Raw genomic sequence first — 20,470 nt, 5'->3', positions numbered from 1 at the left:
AGGAAGGACTGGCTATTTCTCCATGGACATAGCCCAAATTGGGTGAACCACGTATATCTGTGTCTCTCTTGTTTTATGTGTTTATATTTCTGCAACATATTTTATGTGTTCCATTGCTCTGTAATATATAATTTTCTAACAACCATAACACCATATACTTTGCCTAGTTGTTGGTCATCACCCCTATCCTCCATGCATATTTGATCTCCCTTTATTCATCAAGGTGAGAAACAACCACTCACGCTCCTCCCTCCTTGGAGATCCATACAAATTAACAACATTATTATACTTATTAAATATCCATCAAAATGGAATCTACAACATACAATATATATAAAATAACAAGATAATTATTGTAACATGATCATCATCTATAATTAAAACAACTGAGTCAAATATCTATAATTTAAGCGAATTTGACAACAATTGTCAATGGAGCAGTAAATCAAAAACATTATACGTAATAAATATGCATCCAAATCATCAACCACTTTCAATATATAAAAATTGACAAGTCGATACTACTAAGATCATCATCATATATAATTAAAACAAGTGAAATCCACATATACTAGTAGATCAATAACATGTGAAAATGATACATGTCCAACAATCGACATAAGTCAAAATGATGCATCATGTACATATGATATAAATAAACACGATAAATTATGTAAGACAAAATGATACAACTCAATAATATGGTAACAGAGGCCATGAAAATGATACATATGATATTAACCATGAAAATTGACATCATAACAATATATAAAAAATATCCATGATGCTATTTATATGATCATGAATTTCAGTTGCTGCTACCAACAACTGACTCATCACCATCGTGATCATGATGATAATGATCATGATCATCGTCATCTCTATCAACATCAGCCTCATTGTCATCTATATTTGTGTCATCATGAGCATCATCTACCATCTTAGCATCAGATCCAATGTGATTTGGATCTATGTGATGAGGATCATTCGAATCTTCTGGAGGATCCTTGTTTTGCAAAAAGAAAACATTTAAAATGAAAAGTTATTATTTATTTCATGCAATAATTAATTCCTTAGTTATTTTCTAATTTTAAAACATATGAAATGAAAAAATAATCATATTACATCGTATCAAAGTGCACATACGATACTAAAATTTCAAATAAGTTACAACTAAGATGTCATTCCAATGAAGATTTCAAGATCTAGTGGGAGAACAATTAGAGCTTAGAGCCAGGATGAATAACACTTATTTAAATGTATGATTATCATGCTTATAGGTGAAAAAAGAAACAAACATCATTACAAAGCATTAGATTGAATTCTATTTGATATTAGAAGAAAAAGTGACAGTACTTGAAACTTGTAAAAAGAGCACCAAATGAATTCTACAAACTTATATGAATTTCGTTTCAAATATGAAGACTAAAAACACTTATGGAATTGCACAGGAAAAACATCACTAGGAAAATTGATTGATAAGCATTACTAAAAGAATATTTGATATAAGAGTTCAAATACTTCTGCCTTGAAATATCTATTAATCTCAAAATGGAGTCAAATACAACACAATTTTTTTTTCTTCAGAAACCGACCCTTCTTTCTACTCTTTCATCTAATTTATAAAAAATTTACATAAGCTTTGAGATCCATAATATCTAGAAAGATTTAATTATATAATACTAAAAATATATACATATATTGATGAATTTAAATTTAACCTAAAAAATTCATTTGCAAGGAACAAGTGATGCGTTGAAAATTTGAAACATAATCCATGGTGGCAAAAAAGTAGGCATGTAGCTATAGAATCTGCTGAAGATGTGGATCTGAATTGGTTACTGACAATTTGGAACAAAATATGGAAAACCCCCTATTTATAGCCCCAATATCTTGATTTGATATTGACTAATATGCTCAAAATAACAATTTCCTTTTGATCTTTGCCCTGACTTTACCTTATATTTCCAAGATAATGCTTACTGTATAAATATATCCTTTGCAAGTTCTATGAAATATATATCCTTATCATTGTCAAAACTGTGTTGCAAGGGAGTACTATTCAAGTTTTGAATAAATATTTGGGTATACGCTGTAAAAATCACAATAGTGAAAGCATTTCCAAACTACTTGGCATAGCCGCCAAAAACAAAATCAAAGATCAACACTGCCAAAATATTTGGAAGCACTTCATTTCAATTATCATTTTAATGTTTCTACCGCTTCTAACAAGAGGTGCAAATTCCTTGATTTAATTTGCTTTGTATTTTGGCTTTTCTTGGTCTTGGGGCTCTATTTTTCTCCTTTACTATGTTTTTAGATATTATTATTTTTAGAGGAGCTTGAAGCTTCCTCTTGGTTGATTGTTAAGTCCCTCAAAGGTGTATCCTTAATATCAACAACTTGATCCTTCAAGGTTGGGTTCTGATGAAATTTGGAGTTGAGCCTAATCTTTGTTTTGGGCCTTGTATGGGGTTTTCTCATCCCATACATCTCAGTTAAAGTAACCTTGTTTCCTTCTTTCTCTGTATAGGTTTGGATGATTTGGTTTGACCCTCTAAATCAATGTTCCATTGATATTTACTTATAAACCCTCCTCATGTTTATCAATGCGAAAATTATCAGTAATGTTCTCTTATGGAAACTCTAGAAATTGTTTTTTATGGGATGATGAAGAATTTTCCTCAAGAACCCTCTTACCCTTTTTTACATATACCCTTTCTACCATAAGAATTGAAACAGGGTTTTCAATGCATTTGTTCTTAGAAGCTTTCCTTCAGTTTATGGTAAAGGTAGAGGAGGTTGATTGTTTTTGAATTTCAGTAGTCTTGATAGGGTTGTAAACCTTTCATTGTTTATTTCTTTTGCTAGTTTTAGGATTGATAGAAACTAACTCAACAAACCCTCCCCAAAATAAGAAATGCTCCCAAGTTCTACCAAATATCCTTAGGTGATTAATAATTAACAGTTTAATAAATGAGGGTTGGCAGGAAGGGGAGGGGTTCTTTTGAATCTCGAGGGAATAATTATGGACAAATTCTTCACTCCTTCCTAATTGTTCGCCATCTTAGAACAAAGACTCCCAAAATTCATAATATGCCAAGTCTGCTATTTGATCACATCATTAGTATATTGGTATTTTTCTTTAGTTACTCCCCCTACCATATCCTCCAGAGTTTCAATAGTGATGCTGAATTCCTCACCAACAAAGATTTGCACAGTTCTAGTCATCAATACCTCTCATTGGAAGCTGGGACTGTGCAATGCGCAGATCCAGCTGACAGTCCCTCACCTTTGAGAGTCACAATTGCGCAATCTTACCCAAAAATTGTCTAGTTTTTTGCATGATTGATCCTGAAAGTGCTTTATGCTTTTAAGCTGACATTGGCTTGCTATGAGTGTTCGCTCTGTCTCTAGCTACGTCAGTTGTTGAGAAAATTCTCAGTAGTACAGGCAACTTGGTTTCCAAGAGAGTTAGATCAAAGGATACTATAGAGAGAAACATTGGAGATGTGGTTGAACAAGTGTCAATGAACTTTACTATCTATGCAAACATTCATCTCTTCATAGAGAAGGACATAAATATTACATGGCAAGAAATAAAGGACACATTTGCAGGCAATTTCAAGGAATATTTGGAAGATCAACAAGTCTCTATCAACATCCACAAGTCAAGCTTGTACAGGGTTGCATGTAGGTACCCCGCCTTCCTCTGTGTGGATATCATTCAATGGAAAGTCTCACACACTGATCCCGAGACAATGACACTGAGTAGTACCAGTGGAACACAACTTTCCACCTTCAGGATGAAAAACTACCATCAGATGTATCACTTGCCGCAACTGGTGAACTACATGGATGCACTATTCTACACTCCCAACAACAATGTGAACACTATAGACATCATCAAGCATTAGGTAAAAGAGCTATCGAAGTCCAGAGAAACACCCAACCTGGTGTACAAGACAAAGTCACTTAGGAAGGCTTACCAACTCTTGGCCACCTTTGCATGCCACTTGTATGGTCAAGAGAGCACAGAGACATTTGTGAAGAGTTGGGTGGTTATGTTGGAGAAATTGGAAAATGAAGGAAGGCCATTCAACTGGTCATACATGTTAGCTCTTCAGGTGAAAGTTCATGTGTCTAATGCCCGAAGTCCACCTAAGGATGAGCAAGCAAGATTCTTTATGTCAGGGTACCTGCTTGATGCAATCTGTGCCCAACAACAATTCCCTGGCATGGGTTGGACATGGAAACCATTAAAGGATGTTGTGAGAATTTGTTTCAAGTGTCTCTCTGAGTGTGGCTACCGAGGAGTCATGGCAAGGCTATCTGATTACTTCATCACCCCATTGTACAAGATGATATTTTAACAAGATCCACAGACAATTTGGTCATGCAAGAGGTTGCATACCACATCTCCATAGGATTATTAGCAGGACTTCATAGGAGGAAGAAGGCACCATGACATACTCTTCCTTTACAGATTGGGTTGTATGAGATCCGTACCTTGAAGGATGTGGATGTCAAGGCCAAGGACTTGAAGAAGTTTGGGCTTGACACCAAGAGTTTCAATCCGTACAATCCCCACTTCATATGTAAGAACTACTATGGGAAGGTGTATTACCCATGGATCCACGAGGCATGTCATTGGCCACCGGAAGATCCTTCGAGGTATTGCTACAACTCCTCTAGAATTAATGAACCGGTCAACATAGCTATGGAATGGAAAGCAACACTATAGGAATCAACACCACAGGAAGCAAGAACAATAGTGTTGGCATTATGATGCATGTGTTGTACTTGATGGGAACCCACTTGTAGCAGAACAACTGACTTGTATATGGTAACTAGATGAATCTATGTAACTAGATGACTCTAAAAGAGAGATATCAGATATGATATAATGCATGGCAGTTGTGTTTATAGATGTGACAAAATGTAGGGCAATTCAAAGGAATCATTTTAGAAGTAATATGGAAAATCACCTTATAACAGGTCTATTCAGAGGGAACAAAGTAATGGGACAAAAGAATGGGATGAAGGAACAAAGGACTACAGATCATAATCAAGAAATTGAAGAAATAGAATGGTTTAAGAAGTATACGCTAGTTCACCTTGTCCAAGTAGCGTATACACCCAGGTTCATAGAAAAAAAGAGCGCATACATATGCACACACTTTCACAAGAGGAAAAGCGCGTATAGGTTGGAAAATCAAGGAATTTCAAGAGTAGAGAATACCAGGGGTAGATGCCATGGTATTAGCCCACAATATTGAGTGGAGTAACGAATATTTGATCCCATCCAAGAATACCATAGATCCTAAGTGTGGTTTTGGTCCGAGGTATTGGTCTGAGATTTTTGGTTCAAGGTATTGGTTTGAGGTTTTGGTCTGAGGTTTTTGGTCCAAGGTATTGGTTTGAGGTTTTGATCTGAGGTTTTTAGTCCGAGGTATTGGTCTGAGGTTTTGGTCCGAGGTATTGACAAAGGATCTAAGTATATAAGGAGGAGAAGATCAAAGGGCTAAGTGCACAAGTAATGAATATCTTATGAAGTGTTAGATTAAAAGAAAATATTCATGTTATAGGTTTCTAAAGCTTTGCTTGATGTAGACTAAGTATGTACCTAAGTGTTTGATGATGGATGAGATATAATGATGGATCATGATCATAATGACTTATCATTATGTGATCTGATAATGAATAAGCTAGATCTGATGGATAACACACATTTTATCCTTTATATGTGATGATCTGGGTATGTCTAAAGTCTGGAATTGCAGTGAAGTTATAAGTAAGTATTTGTAGATCTATACACTGGTTCGCTTTGATGAAGGTGCATATACACGCAGGTTCGGCTCTTCCAAGTAGCGTATGCAAAAGAAAAGCTTGATGTTCAGGGATGACTGATCTTTGCGAGAGATTTTTCGGCGAAAATCACATAAGAAACCATTTGTCGACGCGTTTCGAACCAACCGGTGTGGTTCATCGTCAGGACAAGTTGAAGAAACAGATCCAGCTTAGCATGTTAAATAGTCTGAGCAGAGACTCCAACGGCTAAATCGACTCGGGCTCTAAGGATCTCGGATAAGAAGAGTTTTGAGAAAGAAAAATCCCATCTCCTTGATGTCTTTGTTGAAAATGGTTATAGTAGATTCATGGGTCAGAGGGCTTTCCTTAAAGCTTCCAAGAATTCGCTGTCTCAACGAGAACCAAAGGAGCGAGTTCCAGGTGTCCATCTTCCGTATGTTCAGGGGACTACTGATAAGATTGGTAGGATTCTCAAGACGCATAGTGTCCCTGTGACCTTTAGGCCCCTGAACACCATTCGCATGTCACTCCGATCAGCGAAGGATCCTATCGACCCTAAAGATATGAAAGGTGTGTACTTGATCCCCTGTTCCTGTGGGACCCCCTACATTGGGGAAACTGGTCGCTCCATCAATCAGAGGATTAGTGAGCATGCTGCAGACCTTAAGCATAGGCGAACTAAGTCTTCCGCTTTAGCTGAGCATGCTGAGAAAACCAATCATCATGTTTGTATTGAGGAAGCTAGTGTTATTGCTAAGGTTTCGCACTTCCATCATCGGAAATTTAGGGAGGCGCTTGAGATTGAAAAGAGGCCGAGTAATCTCAATAGAGATGATGGCTGGAAAATCAGTCGGTGTTGGGTCCCCGCACTCTCATCCTAGTCGTCCTTTTTTTTTTTTTTTTGATACTTTTATTTATTTATTATTATTATTATTTTATTTATTATTATTATTATTATTATTATTATTATTATTTATTTATTTATTTATTATTATTATTATTATTATTTTAGTTTAGTTTATTTGATTTTGATTTTGGTTTTTATTTATTTATTCATATTTATTTAGTTATTATTTATTTTTATTTCTTATTTCTTTCGTATTTATTTATTTAATATATATATATATATATTTTTTTTTAATTTGACTTATATTAATTTTTCATACCTTCTCTTTCTTATTATATAAAAATAGTCCTGTTTTTATTTCCTCTAATCTAATTTAACTTGTTATTTTTAATTATTTATTTTATAATAATAATAATAATAATAAATAAATAAATTAAATAAATAAATAATATATATATATATATATATATATATATATATATTAATTATTTATTAATAATTTTTAACTAAATATTATCATTATATTATTTTTATTTAGTTTATTTTATTTTAAGATATTGATCCCCTAGGGTAATACTTTTTAATTTTTAATTTTGAATTTTTTTTTTGCCCCTTAAATATAATTTTTAATTATTTATTTTTAACTAACCACTGTCATGAATTATTTTAATTACTAATTTAACATAGCATTTCATTTATTTATTAATATTTTTAACTAACTATTATCATAAAATTATTTATTAATAAATTATTTATTTATTTTATTTTATTTTATTTATTTTATTTTTATTTTTTTTATCATAATATTATTTAATTTATTTTAAGGGATTGGTCCCCAAGATTTTTTTTTTTTTTTTCCCTTAAATATAATAATTTTTAATTATTTATTTTTAACTAACTATTATCATTTTTACATAATATTTTAATTATTTATTAATATTTTTAACTAACTATTATCATTAAATTATTATTTTTATGATAATTAAAATAAATAACTTAATTAAACAAATATTACTTATATTATTAAATTAAATAATTTACCTTTTCTAACTAATTTTAACCTTAACTATATGATATATATATTTTATATCAACAATAATCAATGGATAATTTAAATAAATAAGAGAATTATCCTCTTAAACTAACCACTTATAATTTTTTTTTTTTTTTTTTTTGGATCCTAACTTGTATTATTAACCTAATATTATAACTTTAATATATATATATTAATAAATTAATTAATGAATTTTTTATAACTAACCAGTATAAATAATTTATGTATTAATATTAAAAAAATAATAATAATATTAAATTAATGAATAGTATTTGACCTATGGACCATAGGTCAAAATTAGCCGTTGGTCGATTTAGCCGTTGGAGTCTCTGCTCAGACTATTTAACATGCTAAGCTGGATCTGTTTCTTCAACTTGTCCTGACGATGAACCACACTGGTTGGTTCGAAACGCGTCGACAAATGGTTTCTTATGTGATTTTCGCCGAAAAATCTCTCACAAACTTGTTATGGATCACAGAAGCCTCAGCTCTACGATGACTGATCTATTAGATTAGTGCTGCTATTTTACTGTTGTTTGTCAATGATGTCTGCATTAGATCTGAAAATAAATTGATTGTATAAGGAGATTGAGTCTGGTTGATTGCTTGATTGAGAAAGAAGGGTGATCCTTGTTGCTATCTGTTTAGAACTCTGTAATACGACAATAGATCTTCAGAACATCACTGATTGTTACAATTTGTGGTTCAGAGGTTTTATGATTTAGTATCTTTAGAGGTATACGCAGGTTAGGCAAAAGGAAGTAGAGTATACATGCAGGTTTGCTTCACTAAAGGAGCGTATACATTCTGACACATGCCTTTTGAGGTTACAGTTAGTTCTGGTTGTTGATGTAATGTTCTGGGTTCATATCTGTGTATTGGTTATAGTGATCCATCTGCTCGAGTTGATTGGTTGAATTTGATTAAGTTTGAATGAATGGTTGATTCAATTGTGTTAGAGGTTCAGTGATTGTTTGATTCAGTTGTGTTAGAGGTTCATAGGTTTTAGTGATTGATTGTTTCAGTTATATTAGATATTGATGATTGGGTTTTAGTTATATTAGAGATTGATGATTGGGTTTCAGTGATTGGTTGATGCAAATGTATTTGATGGTTGTATTGCAGTGGTGATTGATTTTGAGATTCAATGGTACTAATGGGTCAAGTATGAAAATTTAATGAAATGAGGCCTTCATGTATATTATTGTGTGCCAAGAGCATCCATTCTAGAAATTTATGAAATGTGTTCCGTAGAGGATACTGAGGGTTGGAGCCTTCAGTGAGGAAGTTGAAGCTTCCTGCCAGTAGTGGCTGGTGATTTGATTAGGGGGTTGGAGCTCCTTTCCAGTAGTAGCTGGAGAACGAGTTAAGGTTGTATCCTTCTATAGGTCGAAGCCTACGTACTAGTAAACATATCGGCTAGTACAAGAACTAGGGGGTTGTAGCTCCCTTCTAGAAGAAGCTAGAGAACGAGATAAGGTTGTAGCCTTCTGCAAGTGGGTGCCTACGTATTGGTATGAGTTTTCACCAGTACAAGATTGTAAACAAATTTTCTTATTATTAAAAGAAGATACAGACGATAACATCAGGTGGTTTTCATCCACATTGGGTTTCCACCTTAAATCTTGGTGTTCATGTGTGTTTCTTATGTGTGTTGGTTTATTCTGTTATTACTACACATTGTTACTATTTAATGTTTAATAAAGTACTGATGCACTAATTAAAGATCAACATATGATGAATTAACTGAATCATAAGTGCATTGGATATACGTTGGCTTCCTTAAGAACAATTGCATGCACACGCGAGTTCCCTTCACTGAAGTAGTGTATATAAATATGATTATGGAAATGAAAAAGTTATTGATTTGTAAATACTAATTCACCCCCCCTCTTATTATTATTTCCAACAATTGGAATTAGAGCAGGTCTTTTGGCAGAAGCTTGGTTGCTTGAAGGAGATCCGTAGAAACAATGGGAAAGAAGCTAAAGAAGAAAGCATATCAAAAGAAGAAGACATCTCAAAGGAACTTTGACAGTGGGAGAGATGATTGGCCATTATGTGGAAGAAACTCTAGATTTAGAATCACCTCAGAATGAATATGAACAAGCAAAAGAATTATCAGGTACGAATTTGTTGTCTTCTGGTGATACATTGATCTATTCATTTGAAGATAATGAATTTGACAACAAAACAACTAAATTTTCTCTTAAGGGTGAAAGAGAAAGAAATCAAGTAGAGGCAGAATTTAAAAACCTCACAGACACCATTAGAGATCAAAAAGATCTAATTGATAAAAGGGAATGTGCCTACAAATAAGAAGTTACTAGATTAAAATCTCAGTTGGAGGAAGGAAAGAAAGTAAGGAAGAAATACAAGGAAAAGGAAGATCAATGTCATAGGTTGCAGGATGAAGTGACATCATTGAGAAATGCAGTGAATGAAAAGGACACAACAACCAAGGAACTTATAGAAAGAACTAGCTACTGTGAAGGTCTTGAAGCTGTGGTTGTTTCTCTAAAATAAGATCTCAAAAATTCAAATAAGAAGAATAAATAACTACTCCAAGCATTTGAAGAATAAGAAAATGAAGTTCTCGAATTAAGGCAACAAGTGGAAGAAGGAAGAAAATCTGAAGAAATCATGAGGAAGCAATATCTTGAAAAGGAAGAGCAATATTAGGTTGAGGTAAATATCCTAAAAGGTAAATTAGAAGAAATGATAAACTTTTACGTTTTCAAGATAATACTAAGATTTTAGATGATATTATTAGTAGTCAAAGGTCTCTTTCCATCAAATCTGGTCTTGGTTTTCATGAAACTATTAAAGGTGAATCTAGCTCACAAACTGTAGCAAGGAACTCTAGCGCAAAATCTGAAATGCTCAACAAGGAGATAAGAGGTCAACCCCATCAAAAACCAAGGAAATAAATTCTTCAAAGAAAATCATTTACTCCTAACTATGGAAGTGTTAATCGATTCTTTCCTCTGATGAATAATGTTGAATGTTTTATATGTCATAATTTTGGACATTTTGCAGCCAGATGTAGAGGTAGGCTGGTTCAAGCTAATAATCGTCACACAGAAATATCATCAACTTCCAGGTACTTTAAGGGATATTGTTTTTCTTGCAATATGTTTGGTCACAAAGTGTTTCCGGGAAAACTAGTGTCTTTTCGATCTACTAGTCCCACTAGGATTGGCAGCTATCCTAGAAACAAACAATCAAAGCAATTTGTGATTTCCTTTATGTATGATAGATAAGAGAGAAGCAAAGGGACCAACCTGGATCTTTCACTTGACTCCTTTCTTGATTTCTCTCCCCCTGATAGAGCTTGCAACTCTTCTCCTACTTGTCCCACTTAGAGAATATCTATAGAAACAAAGTAACAAAACACCATCAAAGCATCTCGATCTATTATATCATAAACAATGCAGAATCAGAAATACATTGAACATACAATGGCATTCACAAATAACAAGATTCACAAGTACACGATTGTATGGAGGAAAACTCAAAGAACTTTATTAAAATAGAAGGGAGAATTACAACCCAACTATCTGATCCAGCATCATCCTCCCAACATCAAAGCCCTCTTCACCTCATGAAAAGCAAGATCACCCAACAATATAATGCTTCTTCTCAAAGACAAACTATCAACACTCCCTTACAAATTACAAAATTCCAGCCTCTAGATCTCTCAGATGAGGGATCCATTTATAGATGTCTGCAAAGGGTGTGAGTCATCTCTAGGTTTTTGATTAGTGTCATTCCACTTGTAGTTCTTGGTTCCACTTGGAGATTTATTGGATCTCTTACTCATCCCTGGGCGAATTCAGAGAGGCAAGTGTCATAGGAGAAGTTTCTGGAAGATTCCATGAGCATCCACTTAGCAAATTGTCTCAGAAATTTGTCCATTCTCGCTCATTGCACCCCACAGAAGGCATCTTTAGTATGCATCGCACCTGGCTAGTGTAGAAGTCAGTATGCATCGCACCTTGACAGTGAAGCAATTAGTATGGTCCAGTTTTGACCAGTTCTGAGTGGTTTTTCAAGTGGAACTTTTGGGGAATGATGTAATCAGTTGACCATTATCCTTTAGGGTATGAAACAACACTTTTAGGGGTTAAAGAGCCCTTAATTTATCGACATATAAGATTGGGGTTGTAGTGCCCAAATATGTCTATAACAGTTGCCCCCTAAAGCATGAAGTCGTAAATCTTTTGATATCGGGTGAAATGCTTTATCATGAGGATCTGAGGTATTCGAACTGGAAGGTGACCTGTATAAGATACAATACAATACATCATGATCATATTATTTTCATGATCTAGCTGAGGCAGGCATTCCCATGCTCAGCTTTATAAATTCATTTTTACGTACATAGAACAGATAATCGTCTGCAGTTGCAGACAGGTGATTCTTTATATGTAGAGTCATCATCCCTACCTTGGATGACTATCTGTGCAACTTCTGTGTACATTTGATGTCTTTATGTTCCTGAATATATCACAGCCTGGATGGATGAAACTAGATCCAGGGTCTTCAAACTCGTTCAATCTTCGCCCGATGTACAAGTCAATCCATGTGAAAAGATGTTCTGAAGTCGAACATGGAAAGACATCACCTGATTACTAGCCAATATTGTAAGCTATTAACAAGCGCGAGAGGAATCTCTGATAATGATAATGACCCTCAAGGTACTACAATACAATTCACGTGGTGTGAATATATGATCTGATGTTGAAACCCACGTAAAATCTTTCGGTCGAAGGCCATTGATGTAAACTTGTCGCCGGAAGTGAGAAACTTGCGATTGAGGCATGCAAGCTCCAAAGTACTGAAAGGGTTGTTTCTAAGTCAACTTCTTGGATAATGAGCTGATGTCGACAAGAAGTGAACCATCGTAGGAGGGCCTTAATGTATCCCACATCTACGACACGAAACATAGCAAATTATTTTCTGGAGGTGAAAACAATATGATGATACAAGGTTCAGGAATGGCGGTCATGAAAAATGGAGGGTGAAGGTATTGCAGTGGATGAGGCATTAATTGGATGGTGAATTCTCTGAATGACTTTTCTTGAACATATCAGTGACACTGAGATGGATTGGTAGCGTTAACCCCCAAAAATGGATGGCATGGAGGACCAACGGTGAAATGACCGGTGAACGGAATAACCCAACCCGACTCAATCATGGTGATGGAGTGAAAGTGTCATGTTCAAGAGTGACCTGCTACCAATAAAGTTCTTCAATTTTTCTTCCCTTTTTCCCTAGTCATTGCTGACCAGTACCTCTTTATTTTTGTCAAGCTTGAGGAGGATAACATATGCTTGTTTTATAATTTGCCCTTCGGGCAAACATGTCGCTATGTTTTAGTGAGCTTAGCGGCAGTGAAACTCCTTCTTGTCTGGGGGGACAAGTTTGTCGCTATTGCTTTAACGAGTTCAAAGACAAGGATATCTCGGTCCTTTTCATGTTTAGAGAGTTTGAAAAGGGACGAAAAGGAAACTCTAGCAGTTCCTTTTCATAGCATAATCCCTTAAGTCCGAAAAAGGATAAAATAATACGAAAGGGATGAGTTTTCGATAATTTTAGCGAGCCGAAAAGACAAGCGTTCGAACGTTTTCATGGGATAATCCCTTAGGTCTGAAAAAGATTAAAATATACAGGAAGGATTGCATTTCGATTACTTTAACGAGCTGGAAAAGCCAATAGCTCGATGATCTTTTCATATTTAAAGAGTTTGAAAAGAGTTTAAAGGAGGCTCGTTTTTTAGGAACGAGTGGTGTTTAGGGTAGCAATTGGTTCCGGGTAAGCTTGGAACTTCTCAAAACATGGTGATGTGAAGAGGTTGGCTAATAGGGCCACTCGTCACAGCTATTCCTCAAAGGGTAAACAATCAAGTGGAAGCGTTTGATCAGCTAATGTAGAAATTTTGAATAATATGACACTTATTCACAGAGATTATCCCGATTATACACTATTGTGGAATACATGCATAATACATAACCTCCTCTACGTTGATCATCAATTTTGTGGAATTAAAAACAATGAAACATAAATCGCATGCACACATTAACACAGTATGTAACCCGGGGAAAGCATACAGCTGAAAACCCCACACTATCTGTAAATTATAATGATTGAGAACATGTAACAATACATAGTGCAATACTCCTCACAAGTACTCAGTACTATCTCCACCTGTTACACACAAACTAGCTCAGATCTGAATCAATCACAGGTTCAAATCTCCTCCACTGCTTGCTTGCCTCCACTGCGCAATCCTGCATGAGAATAATGATGAATGGCTGAAGCAAACTCATATTTCCTTGGCTGAACCATGCAATCCTCATTGGCAATACTCAATCCCATTGATTGTGCAAGATCTCATGCACAACTATAGTCACAACTGATAGAAATCTCAACCTCTAACACCTGTCTCCACTAAACTGTCCATGCACTGAGTTAACTGATGTATTCTTTAGTTGCTTTATGAGTTAATAATTAGTGAATTAATTAATAATTAATTCACATCACTCATCACTAGTGTATTCTGCAGTTAGACTAAATACAACTAGTTTAACCAAGTCAAGCTGAACACAACTCCATCAACTCCTCAATCAACTCCACCAAAATCAACCACATGAGTTCTAACTAAAGTCCACCATGCAATAGCTCAACTGACCCACAAGAAAAGCATATTTCCTTCTGACAGCTGCATGTGCCACATCTGTAGCTCAAACTGAAGTGCTCCAAGAGGATAAGATAATGTTTATAGTCCAAATATTATTATGAGCTAATAATATTCGACCGTTCTATTTTTAGCTTGGCAGTCTAAAAATAGAAACCGCCCATATGTCTAAAAATAGAAGTCCATCTATTTTTACCAACATGACCAATCATCTGACCATGATCCATATGTCTAAAAATAGACATAGTCTAAAAATAGACTTTGCGCCAAAAATAGTTGCGGGCCCACTTAGTGAAGGCGAATTCTTTCCACTAAGCTCCATCATCTTGTTGCATTCTCAACACTCCATCTCAAATAGATATGGATTATCAGCAACCCTTATCCTGCCTCGGTGGTATTCGAATTTGCTCCTGCTGAGCGCCTTCGTCAAGATATCAGCATCCTGATCCTCCGTTGGAATGTATGAAAGTAACATGATTCTCTGCTGCACACAATCTCTGATATGATGGTACCTGATGTTAATGTGCTTAGATCTATCATGAAATACTGGATTAGCCAAGAGTTTAATGCAACTTTGGTTATCACAATAAATCACCGTATGCTCCAAGTATGAACCGAACAACCCGACCAGAATCTTCCTCATCCATATAGCCTCGCATGTAGCCAAACTTGCTGCCATATACTCGGCCTCTACTGAACTGAGTGCCACGGATCTCTGCTTCCTGCTGTACCAAGAAACTATTGTCGACCCGATAATAAAGACCCCTCTAGATGTGCACTTTCTGTTTGTTGGGCTCCCTGCCCAATTTGCATCTGTGAAGCCACATAGCTTCACCTCATCCTCCTGTCTGTACCATAATCCATATCTCGATGTGCCTTTGAGATAACACAATACATGCTTGCCTGCCTTCCAGAAGAGCTTGGTTGGCTTAACCATAGCTTGTGAAAGCTGGTTAACAGCATAGCATATATCGGGTCATGTATTGACCAGATACATAAGCGACCCCACCAATTGCTGATAAACAATGGCATCCACTACTTCTGCTGAAGTAGCATCCTCCTTCCTCCAACCTCCAGGAAGAGGATTATTAATAGGCTTGCAGCCATGCATGTTGAACTTCTCGAGCATCTCCCGAGCATACTTACCCTGAGAAATAAATAGTCCATCACTGCACTGCCAAATTTCCAATCCCAGGAAATAATGAAGGAGGCCCAAGTCCTTCATCTCAAACTCCTTAGCAAGATCATCCTTGCATGAAAGTATCAACAACTCATCACCTGTTAGAATAAAATCATCTACATAAAGTACAATGATAAGCAACTTACCCTCCACCACAATCTGGTATAGGTTAGGATCCACCTCACTCTTGGAGAATCCAAGTCCGGTGAAATAACTGTCTATCCATGTGTACCAAGCACGTGGTGCTTGTTTCAACCCATACAACGCTCTCTTGAGCCTGCACACATGCGACTCACTGCTGAAGAGCTCGAAACCTTCGGGTTGCTCTATGTACACCTCCTCCTCAATGACTTCGTTGAGGAACGCAGTCTTCACATCCATCTGATGAATGTGCCACCCCATCTGCGCTGAGAGAGCAAGAATCATCCGTATGGAAGAATACCTTGTGACAGGTGCAAAGGTCTCCTCATAATCGATTCCCTCTATCTGTGAAAAGCCTCGGGCAACAAATCTTGCCTTGTACTTCTCCACACTCCCATCAGTTGCCTGCTTCACTTTGTAGATCCATCTCGAACCCACCACTGATTTCCCTTCTGGTCTTGGGACAATCTCCCATGCACTGTTTCTGACAATCGAATCATACTCTTCCACCATGGCATCTACCCATGCGGGATCCTCCATAGCTTCCTCAAAAGAGGATGGCTTAGTCACAACACATTTTCTCACAAGAGCCATGTATCCAGTGTACTGATCAGGTGACTGTCTCTGTCTACGTTGAGCTGTAGGTGGTCCTACAACCTTCTCTGCATCTTGAGCTAGTTGCTCAGCTTCTGTAATGCGCTTTCGTCCTCTGATTGTTGGCGCTGCATGAGTGGTCTCTTCCACTCCATGAACTTCGTCCTGTGGCTGATCCACGTCTTGAAGCTCATCCTTAGGAACTAATAGCTCCTCATCTGCATGCAAGTGTGGTTCCCTCTCAAGCGAACACTTCATGGCTTTATCCTCCTGAAATTTTATATCCCATCGCACAACAGTCTTGCGACTGTCTGGCAAATACACATGATAGTTGTGGGGCGTATCAGTGTACCCCACAAATATCCCAACCTCTGCGGTCGACTCCAACTTCTTCCTGGCATCCTTCATCACATGCATGTAAATGTTAGAAGCAAAAATCCTCAAATGAGAAATATCAGGCCTCTTACCAAAATAAGCCTCCTCGGGTGTACACATGCCAAGTATCCTGTGAGGACAATGGTTCTGCACATATACTGCAGTATTGCATGCTTCTGCCCACAAGTGAAGGGGTAGGCCCTGATCATGCAACGTCGCTCGTGCAGCACCCACTATCGTTCTTTTCTTCCGCTCAGCAACCCCGTTCTGCTGTGGGTTATGGGGAGCTATGAGCTCTCTTCGAATCCCTTCTGCGCTGCAGAAATCCTTGAACTCACCAAAGATGAATTCACCACCATTGTCGCTCCTAAGAGCCTTCACCTTCTTCCCTGACTCCTTCTCGACCAGTGCTTTAAACTCACAGAAATTTGAGTATGTCTCACTCTTCTTCTGCATGAAGAAGATCCAGCACTTTCGAGAGAAATCATCAACAAAGATCACATAGTACCTGTGCTTTGCTGTCTAAGCTACTAAGAAAGGTCCACACAAGTCTGTGTGAATTCTCTCAAGGATCGTCGTGGCATGACTATCCTTCTCGTGAAAGGTGGCTTTCACAAATTTTCCCAAAGGACACCCCTTGCACTGATGTGACTGTGCAAGAGTGCCTTTAGGAAGCCCAGTAGTAATCTGCTGCAGTGTCTTCAAGGCTCCATGCTGAAGGTGGCCCAATCTCATGTGCCACAGCTCGCCATCATCCTGGCTCACCAATCCTTCTGCCTTGCATGCCATTGCTGCGCAGCCATCTACATGTAACTGATAAAGGTTCCTGACTCGAACCCCTATCTTCCGGGTTTCTCCAGTTGTCTTACTGTGCAGGAAAGCCTTTCCCTCGTTGAAAACAACATCATATCCCTTGTCTTCTAACATCGCCACAAAGATAAGATTCTTCTTCAATCCTGGAACATGCATCACTTCCTTCAATACGAAGGGTTTACCAGACTCCCTCTCAAAGGAAATGGTACCGATAAAGGTCACACTGTATCTACCATCATCGCCCATATCGATGTGCACTCCAAGGTCTTTCTCCTCCAGATCAAAAAACAAATCTCGATCTCCTGTCATGTGAAAAGAGGCACCACTGTCCAAGAACCATACCAATCCCATCACACTTCATACCAAGCATGTGATCAATGAAAAATCAAGCTCAAACTGCGAGGCTAAGGCCTCTCCCACTGCAGATCCAATAGCTTGCTTATTTTTCTTTTTCTACGACAATTTGTGGCATAGTGTCCGTGCTGGTGACAGCGAAAGCACTTCACCTTGGACATGTCCTGCTTCTTGCCTTTCGCACCGGAATGAGAAGCTTTCTTGTTCTTCCCCTTCTTTTGCTTTGGTAGCTAAAGCGCAATTTTCTTCATCAGTTGCCTTTGATGAAGATCCGTCCCTGGTATTCCGCCTGATCTCCTCCTGCACAAGATCTGACCAAAGTATCTCCCATCTTGGCAATTTATCCCGACCATTGACAGAGTCCTGATAGGAATGCCAACTCTTCAGAAGACCAAGGAGAGCCAAGCTCACTAAGTCCTCATCATCAACAGTCACCCCCACACTTCCCAGCTCATCCCTGCACTGAGTGAACTTCGTGAGATACTTGGGCATACTGTCTCCTTTCTCACACTTAATGTTTCTGAATTTATCCTTGAGCACCAACTTCCTCTGGTCGCTCTTTCTTTGGAATAGATCTGTCAACACTTTCCACATCAAGTCTGGATAAGCCTTTCCATGCAAGCTGGACACAATGTGATCCTTCATGCCCTCAAACAGAATCCTTCGACACTTTGCTGTCTTCTTTTGCCAAGCATCAACTTGAGCAGTATCAGTAGGCTTTGGGACCTCAGCCTCTATGAACTCCTTCAGACCATTATCATCTAACACCACCTCCATCATGTCTTTCCATGCAATATAATTCGAGCTGCCCTCAAGAGCATACTCCAATCACAATCCGTTGAAAGACATTTCAACTTTGACACCAAGAAAACACTGTTGCAAATTCGAATTCCACCAGCTCAAAACTCAACCGCTTCTGATCTAAAATTCGTGAGAACAAAGTATTTCTCGTATAGAGATTGACTGTATGGGCTTTTACCAGATATCTTACCTTCCAAAGGAAGGATGAATCCAGAGGCTACCTGGCCCGATTACAGACTCTGCCTGAAGAAATAAAATGTAAACACTTTCTAAATAATAGATCTGATGATCAACAGCTCTGATACCATGTAGAAATTTTGAATAATATGACTCTTATTCACAGAGATTATCCCAATTATAAACTATTGCGGAATACATGCATAATACATAACCTCCTCTACGTTGATCATCAATTTTGCGGAATTAAAAACAATGAAACATCAATCGCATGCACACATTAACACAGTATGTAACCCGGGGAAAGCATACAGCTGAAAACCCCACAATATTTATATATTATAATGATTGAGAACATATAACAATACATAGTACAATACTCCTCACAAGTACTCAGTACTATCTCCACCTGTTACACACAAACTAGCTCAGATCTGAATCAATCACAGGCTCAAATCTCCTCCACTGCTTGCCTGCCTCCACTGCGCAATCCTGCATGAGAATAATGATGAATGGCTGAAGCAAACTCATATTTCCTTGGCTGAACCATGCAATCCTCATTGGAAATACTCAATCCCATTGATTGTGCAAGATCTCATGCACAACTATAGTCACAACTGATAGCAATCTCAACCTCTAACACCCGTCTCCACTGAACTGTCCATGCACTGAGTTAATTGATGTATTCTTTAGTTGCTTTATGAGTTAATAATTAGTGAATTAATTAAAAATTAATTCACATCACTCATCACTAGTGTATTCTGCAATTAGACTAAATACAACTAGTTTAACCAAGTCAAACTGAACACAACTCCATCAACTCCTCAATCAACTCCACCAAACTCAACCACATGAGTTCTAACTGAAGTCCACCATGCAATAGCTCAATTGACCCACAAGAAAAGCATATTTCCTTCTGACAGCTGCATGTGCCACATCTATAGCTCAAACTGAAGTGCTACAAGAGGATAAGATAATGTTTATAGTCCAAATATTATTATGAGCTAATAATATTCGACTGTTCTATTTTTAGCCTGGCAGTATAAAAATAGAAACTGCCCATATGTCTAAAAATAGAAGTCCATCTATTTTTACCAACATGACCAATCATCCACAAATAGCATCCTGCAACTCATAGACCATGATCCATATGTCTAAAAAAAGACATAGTCTAAAAATAGACTTTGCGCCAAAAATAGCCTGCGGGCCCACTTAGTGAAGGCGACTTCTTTCCACTAAGCTCCATCATCTTGTTGCATTCTCAACAGCCAAAAGGATGGAGGTGATGGTAGAACACAACCAAGGCTCAAAAGGCTGATGGCATGGCAATCATAGAGGTCATTTACTGAAGGCGGGTTTATTTTTTAATGAGCTTGAACCTTGCGTTAACATATGCTCAGTGGCGGGTTTATTTTTTAACGAGCTTGAACCTTGCGGAAACATTGCTCATCACTGGGCTTATTTTTTAACGAGATTGAACCTTGCAGAAACATTGCTCATATTTTCTTTTTATGTAAGCTAGGAACAACCAAACTAAAAAGCTAGAAAACTAGAAAGCTAAGGAACCACTGAGGTTAGGTAGGATGGTTTTGTTCGCGGAATGATTCAAACGCTTCCTTTGCT

The 20,470-nt window shown here is 37.2% G+C and overlaps 1 pseudogene; it reads right to left on the bottom strand.

The window, feature by feature from the left end:
* Window positions 1–808: 808 nt before the first annotated feature.
* Window positions 809–20,470, bottom strand: part of LOC149248616 (phospholipase A1-Igamma1, chloroplastic-like) — an 82,959-nt pseudogene continuing 63,297 nt past the window's right edge.

This window comes from Pinus tabuliformis, chromosome 7 (assembly GCF_031772625.1).
Source record: "Pinus tabuliformis cultivar Carrire ecotype Pingquan chromosome 7, CPIR1, whole genome shotgun sequence".
Classification (NCBI taxonomy): domain Eukaryota; kingdom Viridiplantae; phylum Streptophyta; class Pinopsida; order Pinales; family Pinaceae; genus Pinus; species Pinus tabuliformis.
Note: the sequence above shows the minus strand (reverse complement) of the source record. Positions and strands in the feature narration are given on the sequence as shown.